The 22,607-nt window shown below is 52.7% G+C and overlaps 1 protein-coding gene across 3 annotated transcripts in view; it reads right to left on the bottom strand.

Annotated features, from left to right (window-relative positions):
• The window catches only part of ST3GAL1 (ST3 beta-galactoside alpha-2,3-sialyltransferase 1), an 84,661-nt gene extending 62,465 nt beyond the window's left edge, over positions 1–22,196 (bottom strand). For all 3 annotated transcript variants that reach the window (XM_082364001.1, XM_082364000.1, XM_082364002.1), the window contains exon 1: positions 21,966–22,196. The gene's annotated coding sequence lies outside the window, so the exon portion shown is untranslated. The remainder of the gene's footprint in view (positions 1–21,965) is intronic.
• Positions 22,197–22,607: the final 411 nt, after the last annotated feature.

Below are 22,607 nucleotides of genomic sequence, written 5' to 3'. Positions count from 1 at the left end.
TCCCCCCAGCTGCCCACCTGGATCAGGTCCTCACTGCCTCTAGGTCTCTGCTCACCTTTCTGCTCTCAGTGTGGCCAGCCCATCACCTCCACCGGCAGCACTCCCAAGTCCTCTCCTAGCTTCTCGCTCTCTCTCACAGCACTTCCCATCTTCCTACAGACCCCTGAATCTATCTGCTAACTTGGTCATTTATCAGAAGTCATCCCCACCGAGATGTACATTTCACAAAGGATTGCTGTCAAGTCAGTTGACCGAGGCAGCCTCAGCTTTCTACACCCTGCCTGGCACAAGGGGGCATCCAATCGATATTTGTCAGTAGAATCAACGAATAAAGCAGGCGGAAGAGAAGGAGCCAGCGCTTTATTAAGAGACCCCCCCCCCTCCCCCGGCCCTGTCCATTCCTTCTTCACGTGCTCAAAAGCTATGGCTGGATAATCCACGCCGACCTTTTATCTTTGTTTTCTTTTTTGAACCGATGTGTATTTTCCAAGCCTAAGGGAACGCATATGCCGTTGTAAAGCTCACGCTGAGAGCTGCCAGACAAAAAGCATTTCAGGAAAACACTCCCAGTGTGAGCCAGCGCGCCGCTGACACAGCATCCCTGAGCCGTCAGGAGCAGCCTGGGGTTTCAGGGGAACCCCTGGGGCCAGGCACCGGGGGCTCCTGCTTTGATTTCTGCCCCAGCGGCAGGATGTCCTCAATCAGGTGGCCAAATGAAGACAGTCACTTCACCAGCAAAGGGAGGAAGGGAAAATGAGGAGGACAGTTGGGAGCTGTCACCAAGCCCTTCATCGGGGGGGGGGGGGCCCAGGGGGCACGAGCTGGGACAGACACGCGGCCCCCGCGCCCCACAGCTGAGCTCTCGTCCGGGTCCCGCCTTGCTGGTCGTGCTCCACGAGGCAGACCCTGAACACAATGTGACTGTCCCCTCAGTGCCCCACCGGCGTGAGGGGACAGAAATGCTGCCCTAAGATACGGCTCTGTTTAAGATTCAGATTCTTAGAAATGAAGTGAAATGGGTAACTTTTGCTGTAGAGACTTAAAATTGTTTTTTATTGGCTTCTTTATGTATAGAGTATGATATGTATACATACACATATGCACATATATAGTGTATATACAGTATAACATGTATACATATACATACATGTAGCGTACGTATAGAACATATGTATGCATATACACATATGCATACACATATACCATGTATGTCCATATGTATGGATACATAGCATTTAATAAGTACCAGGCACTGTTCTCTAAGAGCGTCATACCTATCAGCTCATTTAATTCTCATAATAACCCGGAGAAATAGGTACTATTATCCCATTTTATAGAGGATGGAAGTGAAGCACAGAAAAGCTACATATCTTGCCTAAGGTCACCCAACTGGATGCAGATGAGCCTGAGATGTGACCTCTCCTCACCCCACAGCAGCCTGCTTGCAAAGCCATACTTTTAACCTTGTACTTGTGCTTTGTAAATTATGTACGAGGGACCCCAGGGGGTCAATAAGCCCTTCCAGGGAGTCCATGACACCAAAACCATTTTCATAGTGATAATAAGACATCATTAGCTTTTTCAGTCTCACTCTCTTGGGCTTTTGCTCAAGGGCACCGAACCAATAAAAGGGTGAAAAACTGTGGTAGAGATTAATGATTAAATTGGAACAGAGCACAAGATTGACACTGGAATGGCAAACATTTTGTTTAGAAACTAGTTAATTATTGAGTTTACCTGCCTTCTTTTTGTGGGTTTTTCCCCAAAATAATGAGAAATTAGAAGGCTTAGAGCTGTTGCCTTAGTAACAGTACTGGACAATACTGACATCTTAAAAAAATGATGTTGGTACCACTGTCCAGTAAATGAATATTCACATTGTTTGTGGAATTTTGCATTAACTCATTGTGTGAGAATGGCCAAGTTTATTTAGCAGGATGTGGGTGAATACACGTGACTCTATTCCTAGGATATGGACATGGCTCTGCCTGAGACGTGACCTCCCCTCCTCCCACAGCAGCCTGCTTGCAAAGCCATATTCTTAACCTTCTACTTGTGCTTTGTAAATTATGTTCCAGGGACCCCAGGGGGTCAATAAGCCCTTCCAGGGAGTCCATGATACCAAATCGATTTTCATAGTGATAATAAGACATCATTTGCTTTTTCAGTCTCAGGGGTTTCCCAGAGGCAAGTGGCGTGGGATTTCAGCGCAGGCCGAGGCAACAGCTGACTGAGGACCCAGCTGACTTCCTTTCAGACAGACATGGAGGAGATCTGTAAGACAATACTACTTTTCTCACTAATTTTCTTTTTTGTTTGGGAAAGTAGCTCGTTTTCATCACACTTATGTTACCATGTGATGGACTTATTATCTTTTTTTTGTTGTTTTTTTATATGTATTTAGATTTATTACAACTTCTGGATAATTTGAACCTTTTTCATCATGTACCAACCCTCTCTATTGTGTTTTTTTTTTTTGGCTGCGTTGGGTCTTTGTTGCTGTGTGCAGGCTTTCTCTAGTTGCGGCAAGCAGGGGCTACTCTTCGTTGCGGTGCGCTGGCTTCTCATTGCAGTGGCTTCTCTTGTTGTGGAGCACGGGCTCTAGGCGCGCAGGCTTCAGTATTTGTGGCACGCGGGCTCAGTAGTTGTGGCTCGCGGGCTCTAGAGCGCAGGCTCAGTAGTTGTGGCGCACGGGCTTAGCTGCTCCGCGGCATGTGGGATCTTCCCAGACCAGGGCTCGAACCTGTGTCCCCTGCACTGGCAGGCGGATTCTTAACCACTGCACCAGCAGGGAAGTCCCTATCATTATTTTTAAAGTAATAAATATGTAAAGAATTTCTCAATTTTAATAACTAACACAATACACGTTAAAAGATATAAGACACAAAAGCTACTTGGGACCATCAGTAATGTTTAAGAGTGTAAAGAGGCCTTGAAAACAAAAAAGTTTAAGAACTGCTGCTATGCTACTCGATACCAAATCTCCCTTGGGTTTTTTTTTTTTTTTTTTTTTTGGCTGTGCCGCGCAGGCGTGATCCTAGTTCCCCAATCAGGGATTGAACCTGCGCCCCCTGCAGTGGAAGCGCAGAGCCCTAACCACTGGACCGCCAGGGAAGTCCTCCCTCGGGGTTTTTGAAGAGGGCATCTTGGTAATTTGGAGAAGACTATTCTTCCTGCCCAGGGAAGGACTGGCCATGTTGCAAGATGTATAGCATCCCTGACTGCTATCTACATAATGCCAGAAGACTCCACAGGTGCTATGACAGCCAACATGCCTCTCCCTATGTGTGTGAGAGCGGGTGAATGTGTGTGTGTGCGTGTATCGGGGGGTGGGTGGACGCTGGACCCAGCTGAGAGCACATGCGCTCGCCCTCACAAGATCCCACTGCTGCTGCCTCTGGCCTTTGCACTGGTTCTTCCCCCAGTCCCAGCAGAAAGTCTCTTCCAGCTCCTGTCCCCCGTCTGCCTTCCCCTCTTGGTTCCATGACAAAGTCACAATTGGTAATAGGTGGCAAGGACCTCTTTCCTGGGAATTTATCCCAAGGACACAGTCCAAATGAAGGAAAACGCTACAAGCAGGAAGATGTTCAGTGCAGCGTTGTTTACAATAACGATGATGATGATGATGATCTACACGGACACGTATCACACAGAAACATGCAGTCACAGAGACGGCTAAGTCATATGGTACTGCCACTTGATGGATCACTACACAGCCACACGATATGACAGTTGTTCAGGACAACTCCAGAAACACTCACTGAGTGCCACCTCCTTGGCTGGGGTACCGGGGACTCAGTGGGGAAGGAGGTGGCCCCTGCCCTCAAGGAGGTCCCAGTTAAGCGACTGTCCGCCTGCTGTGGCTCCCTGTGGTTGGTACAGGGAGCCAATTCCATACATCCAACCACCAGAGGGAAGAAATCCATCTCCCCTGCCCCCAAAGGCCTTCCCGTCCGTCCTTCTCTTTTTCTGATGGCCAATCCCCCAGCAATGAGGATATTTTTAGCGCCTGTGAGAAAGTGTTTACATGAAGGCCATTGAGCCACATGGTGACGTGTCTCTCTCTTCCCTGCGCAGTGCACAGGACATGCTGGCCAAATGCATTTCAGACTGGCTGGCTTTGGGTCCCTCCCATGTCCTTCTTCCTCTTTCTCATGGTCCAGACCCAAAAGGGCAGTGGGCTATCCTGGCAGGACATGCTTGCTTAACTTAGGCGGAGGCAGGCAGATCTATAAATAGCAGGTGTTCTGCAAGCAGGCAGGCCGAGCTGTGAGCAACACAGAGATGGTGGCCAGTCCCAACATTAAAGAGCCATGAGCCTCCAGACGTGGGATCCCCCATCTCCAGTTCTCCAAAAGTTGGAGGCAGAGGAAGTGTGGCAGGCTGAGTGAGGCCCGAGGGGGGCCGAAGGAGAGAGAAATGATCCCCAAAGAGGCGCAGGCCTGTGTCCAGCTCAGCAGAGAGGTCAGCTAGCTGGACATCGTGTTGATCAAACCAACAGCCGGGGCTGGCTCTCTGTGGCTGAGACAAGTGGACAAACCATGCCCGCTTTCAAATGCCCATTCTCGGCCCTCAAGATGCAGAGATGCACCCGGCCCAGGTGGCTTCTCAGTAAGTCCCCACGAAGGATGAATCTCACATTCCTGTTCCCCATGGAGCTCCCCGGCCAACAGGGAAAACAGACACGCACACGGGCCATGCACCACAAGCAGTGGGGTCAGTGGGATGAAAGCCAGCCACACACACACACACACACACACACACACACACACACACACACACACACACACACACACACACGGTGTTTTGGGGCACGTAGAGGGCAGAGCGGGGAAGGACTCCTGGAAGAGACAATGCTGGAATTGAGTTCTGAAGGAGAGAAGATTGAAGCAGGAAAGTAAAAGAAGGGTGTTCTAAGTGGAGGAGCAGAGCAGATGCAGACCGCAGAGTCCAAGTCCTGGAGACGGGAAAGTTACTTCATTAAGGGTGAACGTTATTTAGGGTGATGAGAACATAGGATGCGTCTGCATCTAAGTCTGCATCTATAGCCACACCATTATCTATGCATCTGTAGTGTAAATGCTTGGCAGTTAGCTTTTTTGATTGTAATGTAAGTGCCTGACATTAAGCTTTTAATTGCCGAGGTATCTGATATTTGAAAGGCACCCATCTCGAATAAACATACTGCCACAGCTACACAACTACATAAAGAGCCAGGTGGCCTTACCCGTGAAGTTCCTCTTTCTAGAAAGCCCTGGGTAGCCTAGATAACTGACCTTTTGAGGGGCCTTGCTTCTCCCTTCCCACGCTTTAATTCTCGCTCTTCTGTTTTAAATCTGCCAGTAAAGAGTGACCCTGCAAAACACCAGGCCCCCAACCTTGGCCCCAGTAAATGCAGAACCCCAGGTCTGTGCACACCTCCACCTCCCTGTGCGGCCCCGGCCAATAACCCTTGGGTTTCTTTCGAAGTTCCCTGATGGCCTTTGCCGAGGTGCATCTTGCAATCATAATAAGAACCACAAGAACCAGAGAGCAGTGAGAAGGCCAGGGACCTGGGCGGGGTCTCCGGTGGTAGTGGCCTTTTCTGTCCTGCTATGGAATTTGGACTAGGTCCCGAGGCCGTAAGGGAAATGGTCACTGCAAGCTGGAAAGGCACAATTGGATACCCTTCAGGAACAAAGGCTATTGTAAATGCCCAAATGCTTATCAGCTGGGCCTGATTAGAATATAAATTAATCTTTTGAGGATGACTCCGTCTGTGGGTTTGGCTCCTAAAAGGACGTAGTAAACTTCCTTGCGTTGGGTGGATGCCCTCTTCCTGTGACACTAGTGTTGTCAAGGCCTCCGGGCCCGTTCGCAGCAGCTACCCCTGGGATGTCTGTCCTTTCACGGAAGAGATGTCTTTGCTGTAGCTGGACAGCTTTCCCTCCTACCCCCACAGCTCACACATGTCGCACCAGTGCGGCTCAGCTCTAATGTGATAGTAATAATAACACGGCTATAACTTATCCAGCATTGGCTATGGGCCAGGCACCATGCCCAGCTCTTACAATCATCGTCTCATTTAATTCTCACAACCCCTCGTAGGTGGGGTACTGTGATTGCCTCCTGTCTTATAGACCGGGAATCTGAGCCCCCGAGAAGCAAAATGCCTGCCCAAGAGCTGGAGAGGGACAGACGCCGGTGCCTGCCAGGCGGACCCCACTCCAGGGCCTTGAACTTGCTACAGCTTGCATGTCCCCGTGGGGTCCATCTCCCCTGGTGGGTGGGACTCACCCCCTTTATCAAGAGAACAAAGCTCAGCAGGTTAAGGACGCACAGCTGGCAACCGGAGAGATGTCCTGAAGCTTTTTCTTTGGAATCTAGGGCCCTTGCTTCCTCCCTTCCAGCCCGGCTGTCCACCGAGGCTGGATCTTTGAACATCCAGGGAGGAGGGCACTCCCTGCAGCTGTCGGGAGCCTGACCTTTTCTAGAAGATGGTAATGATGTGAGGTATGCCCGCTGACAACTGTGAAGAGCCACTCTGAAGTCCAGGAGGTCTGTGGGTCCCTGGTTCATTTTACAAATGAGGCAACAGGTGTTGGGCGGGGCTGGATCTGGGGCCGGGGACCCATCAGGGCCTCGGGAAGGTACACGTAGGGCAACAAAGAGGGAGAAAGCACAGACAGACTGTGCAACCAGAAGCCGGGCAATAAGTAATCAACAGGGGAGCAGAAACCATGCTTGAGTTTGTCACCGCCGTGTTCCCAGTACCAGGCGCGTAACAGGGTCTCAGTTAAAACCTACTGAATGGATGCGTGAACGAAACAAGCCGTTATAACCGCCATCCAGGAGAGGGTACAAAGGCTGAGAGGGGGGTCAAGCACTGCTAACGCTGTTGACAGTGTTATTTCTTATGTATCCCACCTTCGCACCTAATCAAAGCATTTCAGCGTGCTGGTAAGAACTCTTTGTATGGATCAAACGCTTATTAGCCCATTCTACGGATGTACTGTAGCCACTCTCCCATGCTGGCCCCTCTGGATGTTTCCAGAGTGTTGCTAGAAGAGAGTTAAGCAGCGAGGACCCTGGAGAGGCAATGTAGCAAGGGCACGGAGCCCTGGAGGCAGGCTATGTAGCTTGAAAGCCCGGCTCCTCCACTTACTAGCTGTGCATCTGTGAGTGAGGTACCTAACCACTCCGTGCCTTGGTCCCATCATCAGTAAAACAGGGAGAATGTCAGCAGCTGGCATGCAGGGTGGCTTCAGGGTTAAAGGTGTCAATATTGGGGGCTGTCAGGAGAGTGTATGAGCCCCGGTGCGCCCTCCGTAAGTGCTCACAGCCACTCCACCAGCACTTATGCTCCTGAAGGCCAGGCGATTCCACAGAACACTGTCCCGGAAGTGGGATCACAAGGTCGGCCTGCAGAACTTTAAGGAAAGCACCTTTGAAAATCTCAGCAGGGCTTCCCTGGTGGCGCAGTGGTTGAGAATCTGCCTGCTAATGCAGGGGACACGGGTTCGCGCCCTGGTTCTGGGAAGATCCCACATGCCGCGGAGCAACTAGACCCGTGAGCCACAACTACTGAGCCTGCGCGTCTGGAGCCTGTGCTCCGCAACAAGAGAGGCCGCGATAGTGAGAGGCCCGCGCACCGCGATGAAGAGTGGCCCCCGCTTGCCGCAACTAGAGAAAGCCCTCGCACAGAAACGAAGACCCAACATAGCAATCAAGCAATCAATCAATAAATTAAAAAAACTTAAAAAAAAAAAAAAAAGAAAAGAAAATCTCAGCAGCGCTAAGAGAAAAAGGGTCTTTAGCCCAAGAACAAGGGTTCGGGGGACCGAGAAGATGAGGCTGCCCTACCACCAGAATTCCAGAATTCCCACTGCCAGCCTTTCTGCCAAGTGTTCATCCAGCCTCCTGCAGGAAACAAACCCTCGTGCCCTCCCACCTCTCCCAGAGGAGGCCTGGGCCAGGCCAAGGAAGGGTAAGCACCAGGGGCCCTCAGTGGCTCCCCATTAGTCTAGTGCTTGCATTTTAAACTCCTAACCTTGTATTCTTCTTCTTAAAGAGAACTCCCAAATTGTATTAGCTTCAGGCGTCACAGAACTCGGAAGTGCATCTCGACATATCACTGATATGTTAATCCGTCTGTTTCTCCCACTAAATTATTAACATCTTGAAGACACAGCCCTTATCTTACTCTGTCACACCTCCAGTGTCGGCACAGTGCCGGGCACCCAGGTGTGTTTGCTGAATGAATGAATGAATGAATGAATGAGGGGATGAGAGGGAAAACACTCCGTGAACTGAAATCTGTTAATTTCACTCATTCCACTTGGATTCCCTCCTCAAAATCGCCCAGAACAAGTTAATCCTTTTCCACCTGACAGCCTCTCAGATATTCAAAAATGGCTCCTCTCTTTCAGGAAAACAACCCTCATTCCTGTAACGAGTGCTCTTTTCTTAAAGGTTATCAGCAACAGAAATTCCACCAGGCTTTCCACTGCTGTCCATTTTCATATCTAAAGACTGCCAGGCTGTGCTCTTATCTACGCAGAATGCCTTGGCCTGCAGTCTGTCTGTGGCCCAGCTGATAACATTTATTTTGGGGGAGGAAATGCTTGAGTTCTGAGGGAGAGAGCCCACGCATGTGACTCTTCAGGCCTGAAAGGATGCACTGGAGAAGACAGGCCTGGCTCTGCAGGGGGCAGGCCACAGCCCCTGGAGGAGAGTAAATGAGTCCCCTGCCTGTCCTTTGATCGGTAGCCCCTGCTCTCCCCACCCTCACCGTTTGTTCTCTCCTATCAGCAGTGGGACGTGGTTCCATAAACATCTCCTCAGAGTGACCTTCCTGGACCACCACACTTACACTGTGATCTCCCCTGGGGTCCCCCCTGCCGGCCCCCCCATCCTGCTATTTTTTCCTGCTCACGGCCAATCCCTTCCTTTCCCCACTGTTTGCTAGGATGTGAACTCCCTAGGTCTTTGTCTGCCTAGAACAGTGTCTGGCACATAACAGATCTCAGAGATATTTGTTGATGCACAAATGACACTAGCATTTACCCACCGCACATTCTGCATATACTCTGCTGGGTGCTGGGGGTACAAATGTGTTCACGTTAACGCCTCTGTGTGTAAGTCGCTCGCCCGGGGAAAACCCCACTGCAAGAGAGGAAATGCCCTCTCCCCAGTTCCATAATCACACCTTCAACCTGATCAAGGTCTCTGCAAGCATTGGACAGCGGCCACATGCCACCCCCTACGGAAACACACACACACCGGCCATCACACACAGATGCACATTTCCACCACACGCATCTCTGCACACCCTGTTGTACGTTACGTGACTCCATCAGTGATACACACCGTAAGCACAGCTCCCTGGGTGTGAAGGAGGTAGCCGTCCACCCACGTATTTTGCCTTTCTTGCTGCTGGAGGGCCAGAGACCCCAGGTCCAGGTCCGTGGGGACAAACGCTCCCCCACCTTTTGCTCTTTTTTTTGTTCTGGGACAGTACTGTCTCCCACGGCCATCTGATCAAATGTCAACCAGCAGACAGGTACTCTCTGCAAGCTTGCCCTGTTCAGTAGCTGCATCACTTTGTACCAGTTAATGAGCTTTTCAGATTCTTGCTTCCTCCTCTGAACTTGGGCCAGTGGCATTTTGTGAGCAGTAACGGCAAGGAAAGTGTCTGAAATAGGACCCCATCCACGGTTAAATAAATGTGGTGGGCGGTGGAATTGACAGTGGGGGCAGGGTGACTCTTCAGCATCACTTAGATATGAATTTCAAGAACATTCTAGCATCACTGTGTGCCTCGTCTGGCTAAATCTCCTTCTGCATGCAGGAAAAGACACCTTGATCACTCCTCACGACTGGAAGAAGGCAGGACGGTTAGGACCCCCCAAGTGGGCGCCTTGTTTTCCTCTCTTCCTCCTTCCATCAACCACACAACTGGGGAGGTGCCCCGGCTCCGTCTGTGGGTTGCTCCCCAGGGTCCCCCGTGCACTGGCTCTCCCACTCCCACTGCTACTGTCAGCAGCTCCCACCCATCTTCCAGCTTGAAGACCATCTGTTCTCTGGGGCTTTCCCCAACCCTCTCCTGCTTGATTTATCTCAACTCTCAGCCAGAAAGATGGGTGGTGGTGTCCCCAGGGCACTAGTGGGGAAACTGACATGGCTTGGACACAGAGGGCAATTGCCCCAGACCTAACAAACAGTGGACCTGACCTCCCCCTGGTCCTTGCTGACCTCTCTGCCCCCTTGGCCTCCGGGTGAGAGGTGCCCTCGTGGCCTTCCTGTTGGCTACACTGACTTTGCCTTCAGAGGAGGGAGATGCTGACAGGCTGGGCAGCCTCCCCCGGGGCCTCCTGATGGGCACTGTTCTGTGTCCGCCAGAACTGGGAAGAATCGTGAAATACGCATGTGTTTGTCTTCTAGGCAACCACGGCCTAATTAAGGAGGCTTAACTATGTACTTTGGGACAAGATTTTGTGGATGAGGGGACAGAAGGAAGGAAGAAAAAGAAAGAAGGGAGAGTGAGAGGGAGGGAAGGAAGGAAGGCAGGGAGGGAGGGAGGGAAGAAGGAAGGAAGGAAGGGAGGGAAGAATCCTGTGCTGACCGTGAAAACCCTGGGCTGCAGGACATGCTGGCATCACACGGATTCTGTCCCTGGTGGATGTGACCCGAGTGCCACCATTGTGTCCTGTTTATAGCCCCCGAAATAGGGTTTAGTGAAGGAGGGACTTCATTCTTTTCAGCCTCTTATGTGATTCTCAGAACAATGTGAAGGGAGGGGGGGAGGAACGTGGATGGCGTGAGGTCAGACACTGGCAGGGCGGGGGTGGCTGGGAGGGGACCGGTCCCCACCCGGAGGGACACTTCCATGAGCCTCAGTGTTCTCAACTGTCGAAATACTGTTAACAAGAAGGACCGAAAAGCCCTGTTTAGAAGGTTAAACGAGTCCAGAATGTCCACTATTTCCTGGGCAGAAACTCGGGGAGGATAAAAGGGCAGAGAGATGGCAGAATTCACAAAAGCCAACCCTGACTTGCTCAGAGGGAGGTCTCAGGGAGACTGGGGGTCAGGGGGTGGTCTGGGAGGCAGAGGTGTAGACACGATGGGGGTCCCTAGAGGAGGGGGCCCGCCCAGTGGGGTCATCTAGGAGTCCTGGCACCCGGGTTCGTGCCTGCTGCCGTGTCCCCTGCTCTGGCGTGCAGATGGGCACCAGAAGCTCTAGGACACCCTGAGCTGCCCAAGTCAGGCGGAAAAGCCAGTGGTGAAAGTCGGCCATGGCAGCCTTGAACGAAGGGCTGGCTTCTTGCCCTGGCTCTACCTGCTAATGGGCTGAGGAATCACACGGGTCAGGCCTCCGTCTGAGCTGTCTTAGCAGTGAAATACAGGGCAGGGAATGGCTAAAATGTCATGTCCAAAGTCTCAGGTGGACCTCGTCTACCACTAGTGTCCAGGGGCCACACCATAGCTCCTTAAGCCAGCCAACTTTCCCAGCCTTAAATTTAGACAACTCCGGAGACCCCCACCCTACCACCTCCTCCAGGAAGTCCTCATGGTTGGAAGCTCTGTATGAGGAAGAGCTTTCTAATCCACAGAGGTGTCCAGAGGTCAGAGGGCCACTGTGTGGGGCAGAGATCTGGCTATCACTGGCAGCATTCAAGCAGAGGAGGAATAACCACACTGTAGAGTTGAAGTGAGGAAACTTCAGTGGGAAGCTGAGCAAGGGATTTCCTAACTCGAAAGATGATGATGATCGTAGCAGGTACTCAGCAGGCACTTTAAAGCAGGCACGCTGCAGGGCCCTGTTCTAAACACTATCCAAGTATTAACTAATTTAGTACCCACCAGGAGGTAGGTACTATTATCATCCGTATTTTATAGATGAGGCAATGGAGGCACAGAGAGGTTATGAAACACACTGAAGGCCACACAGCAAGGAAGTGGCAGAGCCAGTACTTCTATTGAGTGAATCAGTGAATGACTCTGTCGATAAATAATTGAAGTCTGGGAGAGGAAGGTTGAACAAGGGCGCTGCTAAGGATCTTTGCAAATGCTTGGATTTTACAATTCCTTCTGATTTCACGCTCTTTAAATGTGCAACCTTTGTAACTTGCTGTCATTTAATCGACTCACACACAACTTCCTCCCAGCCTCTCCCATAACGGTTACAGCTTATGTTCAGAGAAAAAGGGAAAACCCCTTTACTCCATCCCAGAGGCAGGTTCCCTCCCAATGATGCAGGGGTATTCTGATATTCCAAACTGTCCCCAGGGCCAGTACATTTTTTCTCCTTGTTTGGATGTTTGGCATTGTAGAGACATCAGTTTAATTTCTATAATCCTGTAGTTCACGAATGATTTTCACTTAGCTCAGTTTGTTCCCTTTCATAGGTTACAGACAGAAAAATAGAAGAGGCCCTTATGTTGGAACCAATTCTTCAAACCATTCTGAAAGGTGTGTTTTTCATTTGAAATTTCCCTCAGGTGGTGGTGCACAGCGCACTACCTTCTAATCTCTCCTTTTCGTTTTAATTTCCTTTTTTGCCAAAAGACTGAAGTTTAAAATTTAAGGACATGCTTCAGAAACACCCAGGAAACTCCCCACTAAGACATTCTTGTTGGTGGCAACTAACATGTTTCCCAAGCAACAGTTTTTATTCATCAAACTCTCCACCAGGTGGTAGGATTAACAGCGTTTTCAAGTAACAGGAACAACAAACACTTCTCTCCACTGTGAAGATGTTATTAAAAGGCAAGTTTTCAGTGTTGCAACAGCAACTTTTACTGTTCATTTTTCTTGAAGCAGATTGCCCGAGAGACACCTGTCTAGGGATCTGGGTAGGTTTCCACTCCCTGATGACAAACTTTATACCAAGCCTTCCTGCTCAGTCCTTCCTCAATCCCCAGGCACCATGGGGCTCTCTGAATTCAACTTATGCAGACAAGTCAAAGGATGAGTGCTTGCAATCAGCAATGCAGGGATCCACACGGAGATCTGAGAATCCAGCCAGACTATCGAGGGCTAAATAAACCCATCCAACCAGCCCCAAATGGTGAATCAGGGAAAAGGCTTGGAGCCCCAGGCCTCGGCAAATAGCATGTGGAGAAAAATTAGAACCTCCTTCCAAAAAGGATGTTACAGAACTTGGGTCCATTTGTCATGCCTGTCGGGTGGGATGGCACATGTCTTAGGCTACGGTTGGGAACAGATACCTGGTATGATGTGTTTCATAGCTGCACCTCTTGGGGCAGCTGCCCCCCTTCCTGGTTCCCCTGATCTAGAGACACAGGATGATCCTGGCAATCGCACAGCATGCTGCCGGAGATCTTGGGCTTCGGGCAGATATGGAACAATCATGAATTCTGGCTCTGCCGCTTTCTAGCTATGTGGCCTTGGGCAAGTGGCTTCACTTCTGTGAGCCTGTTTCCACATCAGTAAAATGGGTTAGGAAAAAAGTACAAAACAGTGATTTACAGGGCTGTTATAAAGACTAGGGATCTAATATTAAAGAAATGATCAGCTCTAACTGAGGAGGGAATGTGTACATCTTAGCTCAGTGGAGGTAGAAGTACTGATGGCAGGCCCTGAGCACAGGGGAACCCAGAGACCACCTATCACTAGGCTCCAAGGTTGAACTCTCAGGGTTTTCTAGAAAATCCAACAAGTGAAACTGTAGTCTTTGAAATCCTACTCAAGGACAGAACACACACAGTGACCTCTTTGCTCACTGACAGTTCATCACTTCACCCCCAAAAATGTGCAGGCAAGCTTCCCTGTTCCCAGACTGCCTGCAGGTTTCTTCTCTCCTCTTTCCTTTCTCCTAAACTCTATTCATGCAGTTGTTCTATGACTTTAACTCCATGTACTAGCTGACTCCCTCCCCTGGGAGAAAATCATTTACAGGCAAAATAATTAAATAGCAGGGAAATTATCTAGCAAAATGTCTGAGTTATTGGTTGACAGCTCCTTTCTGGAGGTTCCACTGTTATCTGCCTACCTGAGTCTCACCAGCAGAACCCCACCTTGATCCTCTAAGCCTCCCCTGGGGGTGGTACTCTCTGGCTTCCTAACAATGCTAAAGCTGGTTCTTGGCCAAGTCTGTTTCTGGTCCGGTTCATCCATACTTACTTTGCATGAACTGTAAATGGCAGTTGTGGTTGTTATGTGCTGCTGTGTTGTGTTATGTTGTGCTGTGTTGTATTGTGTTGTTATGATGATAAAATTTTGGTTCCCTAAGTTGACTCTAGGATCTAATGGGGATGCTGAGACTCAGTTTATGGGATTTTTTGCCACTGTTCTCAGACTCAGCCGAGTGGACGGAGGGAGAAGGGGGCGAGGTAGAGACAGCAAGGCCCTGAGGGGCCAAGATGAAGGGAGGTGGCTCCACCAAGGTCAGAGGCCATATCCTAAGCCCACGTGGACCTGCTCACCTGACTGACCTTCAGCTTCCTCACCTGTACCGTTCAAGGTGGGAAGGGTGGGTGGTGGGCGCTCCAAAGGGTGAGCGGAGGAAGATGTGTGATGGGGCTTCGAGGCGGCTGGAAGTGTGGGCTTATTCCTTCCCCAGGAGTCACCTACTTCCCATGAGGGTAATTCCAGGCACGCAGAAGATCTGGGTGTGGGCAACACCATGTGACCTTGGGTAAGTCTACAAAATGGGGAGGGCCCTGATCCCAGTGGAGCACACAGAAGAGACGAACGGAGGTCCAAATAGGGTCAGATGCCAACGGCTGTGAGTGCGGAGGTGACCTGTCTTCATCTTGTCATGTCCTCGAGAGGCTCCAACAAGGAAGCCCTTGGCGTCTGGCTACTGGGAGCGCTCGCCTCTTGGTGACACAGGGATTGTGGGGGGCAGGCAGGACAGAGCCAGGTGGCAGAGTGTATCCTCCTGCCCCCTCCCTGCCAGGGGGAAGGGGGAGGCTCTTCCACAAGCTTCTATCAGCTCCTACTGCCGTGCTCTCCTGGTTCCTCTCGCCCATCCCTCCCTTTGCCTCCTCTGGGGGGGATGGGAATGGTGGGGCGTGGTCACCGGGCCCAGGTACTGCTACATCCCTTGCTGATTTCCCTAAATACTGCTCCCAGCTCTGTAAACACTCTTTACTAAACTCTCCACTCAATCTGAGTGTACATCTTTTCTACCGGAACACAAAATGATCTGAAGTTTAGAATACTTGCCACTGCACTGGGCACACACTAAACATTTAATAAGAAGTAGATGTTACTTAGTTTATAATCAAGAAGGCCTGTTCATCAGCCTCATCCTGTCTTGGGGGATTTATATTACCCTCTACTAGTTGAGGAAATGGAGATTCAGAGCTTAAGCGTGTGAATGAGAAATGCTGCCTGCCATATCAGCAAATAAAGGATGCTGCAGCCATCAAGCCACCACAGCCACCCCTGAGGGAACTCAGGATGGCAACAAACCCTCAGACCCTGCAGCCAGCCCTAAAGGTACATCCTGAGGGGGACTCAGGATGGGAAAGAACAGGATACCGGCCCTAGATAGCTGAGGTGCACATCAAAGGAATGATTTCAATGAGCCCAGACTCTTGCATCTTCCCATACACAGAAAAGTGCCAAATTCATTCACTTGAGATGTCTGGTTTTCTTTCATTAATGGTAATCTTTTGATGTTCGAACTACCTGGTCTTTGTGGCAAAAACCCCTCTATAGGGCTTCCCTGGTGGCGCAGTGGTTGAGAATCTGCCTGCCAATGCAGGGGACGCGGGTTCGAGCCCTGGTCTGGGAAGATCCCACATGCCGCAGAACAACTAGGCCCGTGAGCCACAACTACTGAGCCTGCGCGTCTGGAGCCTGTGCTCCGCAACAAGAGAGGCCGCGATAGTGAGAGGCCCGTGCACCGTGATGAAGAGTGGCCCCCGCTCGCCGCAACTAGAGAAAGCCCTCGCACAGAAACGAAGACCCAACACAGCCATAAATAAATAAATAATTAAATAATTAAATAATTAAAAAAAAAAAAAATCCCTCTATATCCTGCTTCCCCCCTGACCTACTTGAAGCAGCCCCTCAGAGCTATCTGAGAAGCTGTCTCCCCGGCTTGAAGTCCTCAGGAAGTCCACCAAAAAACCATAATTATCAACCTCGACTTTTAGGTTATGCCTTTTTTTTCCATCGACAAATGATGTCCCCAAGGTCACGGGCAGGAGGTGGAATAGGCTCAGGACTAGGGTGGAGCTCTTCTGAATCCTGGGCCAGGGGTCCCCCTAACGGGAGGAAATATCCTGACACCGGGGCCATCTCTCTGACACTTGTCCCTGGGTTGACCACTACAGAGTCCACTCCAGGTGCCTTCAACTTCGACACATGCCACACGGCCTGCTGACCTGCCACGCCACCTGAGCCAGGATAGGCTCTGGGCACAGGGTATCCCTCTCCCCCAACCCAGGTGCCACCGCTCCTGGGAACTCTCCGGGTCATGCCCGAGGGAAAAAGAAAACTTTAAAAGCTTACGCAACCTGCAGGAATGAGAAAAGAATGCTACTACCCCAACCCAGCCATTCTGCCTTGCTGCTTCCAGGGTAGGTTTTTTTACCCACCATTGAACATTAAAGGCAGCCTAGGATTTCAAGTGTTTTTCCATGAGCTTTCCAAAACGTTCCACCTCCAGTCACCTCTTCTATTCCCACATGCTCTGTCCCGAGGCAGTTATCTCCAGCCAGCAGCACTTCTTCTTAGAACCCTCTGGAACCAGACTGTTAACTGGGTCCCGGGAGGCTCTGGGAGCCCAGCCCCACAGGCAATAACCTCTCACGCATGACCTCGCTTCATCCTCATAGTGGCCCACTTCCTGGGGGGATAATCGCCCACCTGCATCTCAGATTTGGCCAACGGAGGTGCAGGGCTTGCCCGAGCTCACCCAGCTCGACCTGGGCGGCGTGATCCTGAAAACCTGGGCGCTTTCCCCCCACGCTGCCTGCTGTGCCATTTCACTGCACTCTCCCAAATCAGCTCCTCCAACCTGATACTCGTCTAAGGACGAGCAATAGAGAGAAAGCATCGAATTTTATTTTTTAAAGCCAAAGCAGCCACTGGCATTCTTACACGCCATCACTCTGAAGCCCAGAGCCTTTGGAGGATCGCCGAGTCCAGGGACCTGCACTCTGGCTGAGTAGCAACGGTGAATCCCACAGAAGCAAACCGGAGATCAGCGCAGGATTCGGGGGCCAAAGCACCGAACCCCTAAAATCCCCAGTTCCCTCCCCTCTGCTGAACCATGCACAAGAAACCTCTGGCCATTCTGTTATTTTACTTTATTTTTCTTGCGCACACAGGGCACACGCCACTTTGATTCGATACCAGTTCTATGCATTCAAGAAAATACTCTTGCTCTCCTGCAGTCTGACTTATGCCTGGAAGAATTCCCTAAGGTACCCGTGGGTTGTCTCCTCAATGAATCCTTCCATGGGTCCTCCAGGTAGAGGAATCCCTTCTCTTCTCTGTTGAAACCCTGCCTCGGCCAGTGCATATTTCTGCTCTAGTGCAAACCCCACTGTAGAGTAACTCTTCATGTCCCCATGCACCTCCCCAGGACACTGTGACCTCTGGCGGGGTGGGGATGGAGGGGACAAGGACTGACCACATGTCCTTCCATCTCTATAGTTCTAGCACCTTGCATGGTGCCTGGGACACAATAAGTTCCTAATAAATGTTGGTTCAACCGAAACAGTCCAACCAGGTGGAACCAGAAGGTTGATAATGCTGACTCCCACGTACCTCCCCACCAACCAGTCAGAAGAGTGTCCGCCAGCTGATCACGCCCTCTTTGAACCATTACCATAAAACTTCTCACTACCCCCTCCAGGTTGGGACACATAGTTTTGAGGGCATTAGCCCGCTGTGACCCCCTTTGCCTGGCAAGGCAATAAAGCTATTCTTTTCTACTTCACCCAAAGCTCTGTCTCCGAGAGTTAATTCAGTGTCAGGGTACAGAGACCGGATTTAGCTTCATCTCCAAGGATATATTTGTCTCCAACAATGAAAAAGAGACATAAGTGTATGGAAATGAGTGGGCTTGGAGAAGGGGGAGCCCAGACAGCTAATCTATTTAAAGTTTGAGACCAGCCAGCGGTCTAGATCAGCTCTGTCACTGCAGGTCCCTGTGACCTCCCCACGGGGCCTCAGTATTTTTGCAAAAAATGAAAGAGTTAGTTGAACAAAATGATTTCTAAGAACATCTCAGCTCTTACAGTGGGAACCACCTAGGTCCCTGTGGTTCCTATTTGCAATATGCATCATTGGAGAGTCCGTACAGATGTCACCCCAGAGCCTGAAACTTCTGGGCCCTGTCTCCATACCCAATGCTGGAGAATTGCTGGAGAATAACTTTGCCAAGTGAGGGTGGGCTTCTCAAAGCTCCAGGAGTGAAAGGGGGTACACAATTGGCATGGGGTGGGCTAGGGTTGTCTGTGATGCCAGAGATGCCTGGAGCATTCTGAGGATGGAGCTGGAGGCAAAAGCACATGGGAGGGGGGCACTGTCTTCACAAAGAAAGGCTCTAATGGCCCCGAGGTGATGTCAGCAGAGCTCCACACCTCTCATTGCCCAGCGTGACACAGACCAAGAGCCTCAAACAGTCTGGGTGTCAAGTGGTCACATAACTGAGCGCTGGCCCTGGGGCTAGAACGCAGGCTCTTGCTGGGGCCCAAGGCTGGGCTCCTGGGACCAAACTGAGCAGGAGAGAGCGCCCAGATCCTCCGCTCTGCAAGGGGGTTGGCAGTGCTGGAGGTTCCACAGGGTTCCATAACTGACCAAAGTGTATAGAAGCCTTATTCTAGAGTAATTCTTTGTGACCAGGCCAGCTCTTCCACCGGCCTGTGGCGTGTGTGTGCAGGTGCATACGGAGAACTCGCTGGGAATCCGTGTACGGACAAGGTAACTGGTCGATTTTATTTTTTGCTTTCTTGGCTGCTTTTTGTGGTATGGGAGGGGACCTAGGAGAGGATTAAGGTTTAGATCCTTCAAAGCAAAAACCCTGTCCAAATATAATGCCTTTGAGTCAGCAACGGATTCAGACAGAGTTAACTGACCAGAAGATTAAGGGACCCCTTCCTATGGGGCTGCGGAGAGCTTGTCTCCAGGTGATGTTCCTGGGGCTGGTGGTGGAGAGAGGAGAGGGACACCCGCCTGGCACAGAGTCCCACGCACCCGCGAGGCCCCAGGACCTCCGAGGAACCCTTAACCACTCGGCCCACCGATGGATCCAGCCCACCAAAGCTGGGGCACCGAAGGCTCCGACGACCAGTACTAGGCAGGTCCCTGACTTCAGGACTTCAGGTGCTGGTGAGCCCAGCCGGGGAGCGCCCGGCCTGTACCTCCAAAGTAGAAACAGTCCTGAAGTCAGCAGGAGGCTGCTTAAGAGCCAGCTTCCGTCTGCTGATAGAGCTTGCAGGAGCATAACCTTCAGCCCTTAAAGAAATTCCTCCGCCATCACTTCTGGCAACACTTCCTGTTTTCTTCTCTAACCCCAGTGCTCCAGGGGGGTGGTAACCCCCAGCCAGCGGAGGGAAGTGAAGGTAAGACTCTGCTGGGGCCCAGGCCCTGGCCTTGCCCCAGCGCAGACCTAGACAGCAAATGCAGGCCTAGCACAACACAGGGACAGCATATTCCCACGCGTGTGGGATCGTTCAAAGGTCGGGAAAGGACCCCCTACTTATTCGGTCATGGAGTCAGCAAAATAAATTTCTCTTATCATGAAATTCCTTTCCCCCAGACTTGAAATCAAAGCATGCGAATATATACATACACATATGTAGTATGTGAACATACATATGTATATCTACTTATACACATACACTCACTCAAATACATATAATATTTATCTTGGGTAACATATTGGTAAGGTAAGAGCAATGACCCCATTTTACCCCCACTCCGCCCCCAGATCGGGGCATGTTATGGTGAACTCTCGGGTCGGTCTTTTCAGCTAACCGCAGGATTTCAGAAAAAGGCCGGGTCATGGTGTTTTGGGGGTAGGAACCGGAGGTGCAGGGAGCGACCCCAGGCACCCTGCCGCCGCACCCCTTCCAGCCTCGGAGCCAAGAGGCAATCTCCAGAGTAGTCGGCAGGGGGCAGTGCACCTTGCCTTTTCCGAACGTCGGGAACGCTCTCCCGCAGCTCCCGGGAAAGAAAACCTGGCGGCTTCGCCCCAGCGTCTAAGAAGAGCCCATCTTTGAGCCCAGCACGTAGTAGGTGCGCAAGGTACGTCTAGAAGCCAAAAGCGCTGGGCTGGGTAGATGGATGCGAAATGAATAGTAAACGTGGGGTGAAAGAGGCAAGGGACGTCCCGGCCTCTGCCAGCGCCTTCCCTCGAAGAGGTCTTTTCAGACAGCCTTCGTACCTACTGTGTGCCAGGCGCGACGGCTGTACAACCTCGTTCCCCGCCGACCTCATTTTCCCCGCTGGCGAGTACCGCCCCCCGCCACCTCAACACACACACACACACACACACACACGCGCGCACACACGCGCACACAGGCACACACACAGCCGCAGAGCGGGAGCGGGTGCTCGCTGTCTCCTTGGGGAACTATCTCTGCACAAATCCGCGTGGCGTGGGACCCGGGAAGGGGATGAGCCGGAAGAGGCGAGGAGTCCCCGGACGTGGGCGCGTGAAAACCCGGCGGATGCCTGATGCAGCGACGACGCCGCGAGCAGGTCACTGCCCTCAGGGTCAAAGCTGTCTCCCTCTGCGGAACACGCAGAACCCGCCCAGCCCCCAACCACACGCAGACTTCTGAGCGGGCACGTGTCCGCCAGCCCAGCGACCCCACCAAGCCCCGCGCGTGGAAGGTGCGGTTTGGGACCCTCGCGTGGGAGGGAGGAGAGACTCAGATCTCCGGCGGAAGAACAGAGCCCAGATGATCCCAACACCCTTCCCAGGAGACCAGGCCGCGGGATACAGGGAAGGCGCCCAGCTGGGGAGCAGCCTCAATCCCCACGTCAAGTTCAGCCGCGCTTCCTCCCGCAAGGTCAATTTCAAACACACTCTCGCTTAGTGAAAAGAGGAGCTGGAAGTTGCGCCCCTGTCCCGATTCTGAATCAGGTTGTACCCCCATCAGGGCGCTCTGCCCGGTGGCACCGCTCCCTGCTCCTGCGCTCTCCCCAGGAGCGGCCCCTGCGCCGCGCGGGTCACACACCCGAGACGCAAACAAGTTGCTAACTTTTGTGAGATTATTTCGCAGCAGCTGCGGCGCCTACCGGGACTGGGGCGGACCCAGAGTTTCGAGTCGCCACGGGCACCACCCCCGCCACGCTCCCTTTCGCCCACCCTGCCCACCACGCCACGTCCAGCCGTCCTGTCCCGGGTGCCAACCTCCCCACCGTATCCAGAGCAATGCGGGCCTGCGGTGTCCCCGGGGGCGATGGCCACCTCCTCGATCTGCGCCTGCTCGCAGCGGATTTGGAAGCACGATCCGGATACCATCCCTCGGCCGCCCGACCGGATCACTGGGCGGCCTCCGCGCGCCCCAGCACCCCTGGTTCCGCTCTAAAGCGCCGGAGGGCGACCCCGCTGGCCACTCCGCCTTCTGGCGGCCCCCACCGGGGAGATGCCAGCCCGGCGCCGAGTGCAATGTCACTGGGGCCACCCCGGGGACCGCTGCCCCAGACCCGGTGTAGGCTCCCCGTTGAGCACCCAGCAGCTGCTTTTGAAACGGCTGTAAACCCCTGAGCCCGACCCTCTTCTGCGACCTCCTTCCTCTCCCAAAGACCCTGGCGACACCGCTGCTAAGGAAGGGGTCTGCCTACATCTGCCTTCCCCTCTCCCGGCACCTGAGGTCTTCAACCCACTTCCACCCTCCTGTCACACCCTCCTGGATCCTTCCCCACCACTTCTGTCCCCAGGCGCGGACAATCGCCCCTCCACTCGGAGAACACAAGCGAAACTGCCGGAGCCCCAACTCCGGTGGATGCAGCCCCCCGCGCACCCCCGGCTCCGCGCGCTCACTCACCGCGGCCGGAGACACGCGAAAGTTTCCTGGGCTTCGGGGGATGAGGGGATTCGGAGGAGAATCAAAAGGGGGTGTCCCGAACACTCGCCCCCTTCCCAGTTCACATCGCCCCTTTCTCCTCTCCTCCTCCTCTTCCTCTTCGTCCTCCTCTTCCTCCTCCCTCTGGTCTTTGTCTTTGCAAAGTGTCGAAACTGTCTGGCATAGTGGAGCTCCGCCGGCGGAGGCTGGAGCCGGGGAAGCGGGGAGGCGGGCTGAGGATGGGAGCGGTCTCGGGAACACCTTCCCCCGGGTGTAACGGGAGGGGGAGGCGGGCGGGCCGGGGAGGGGCCGGCCGCGGCCAGGAGCCGGGGCGCGCGCCGGAGCCGGGCGGGCGCCTCTCCTGCGCGTGGCCCTCCCCTTCCTCCGCCCAGCGCCCGCCCCTCGCGGCCCGGCGCTCTTCCCGCGTCACTCCCTCCTCCCGGACTCGGTCGGCTTTCCCCTAGCTCTGGGCTGCCTGCGAGCCGAATATAGAGCTCCGAGCCACGTGGACCGCTGTCGGCTCGGGCGCGGGGACCGGATCGCCGCCCCGAGAGGGGCTCTGCGGGGACGGCTCGGCGACACTTCGCGCCGGGGCCGCCGCCTTCAGGGTGGGAAGGCTGGGGA

This window comes from Balaenoptera borealis, assembly GCF_965194805.1.
Source record: "Balaenoptera borealis genome assembly, chromosome: 17".
NCBI lineage: Eukaryota > Metazoa > Chordata > Mammalia > Artiodactyla > Balaenopteridae > Balaenoptera > Balaenoptera borealis.
Note: the sequence above shows the minus strand (reverse complement) of the source record. Positions and strands in the feature narration are given on the sequence as shown.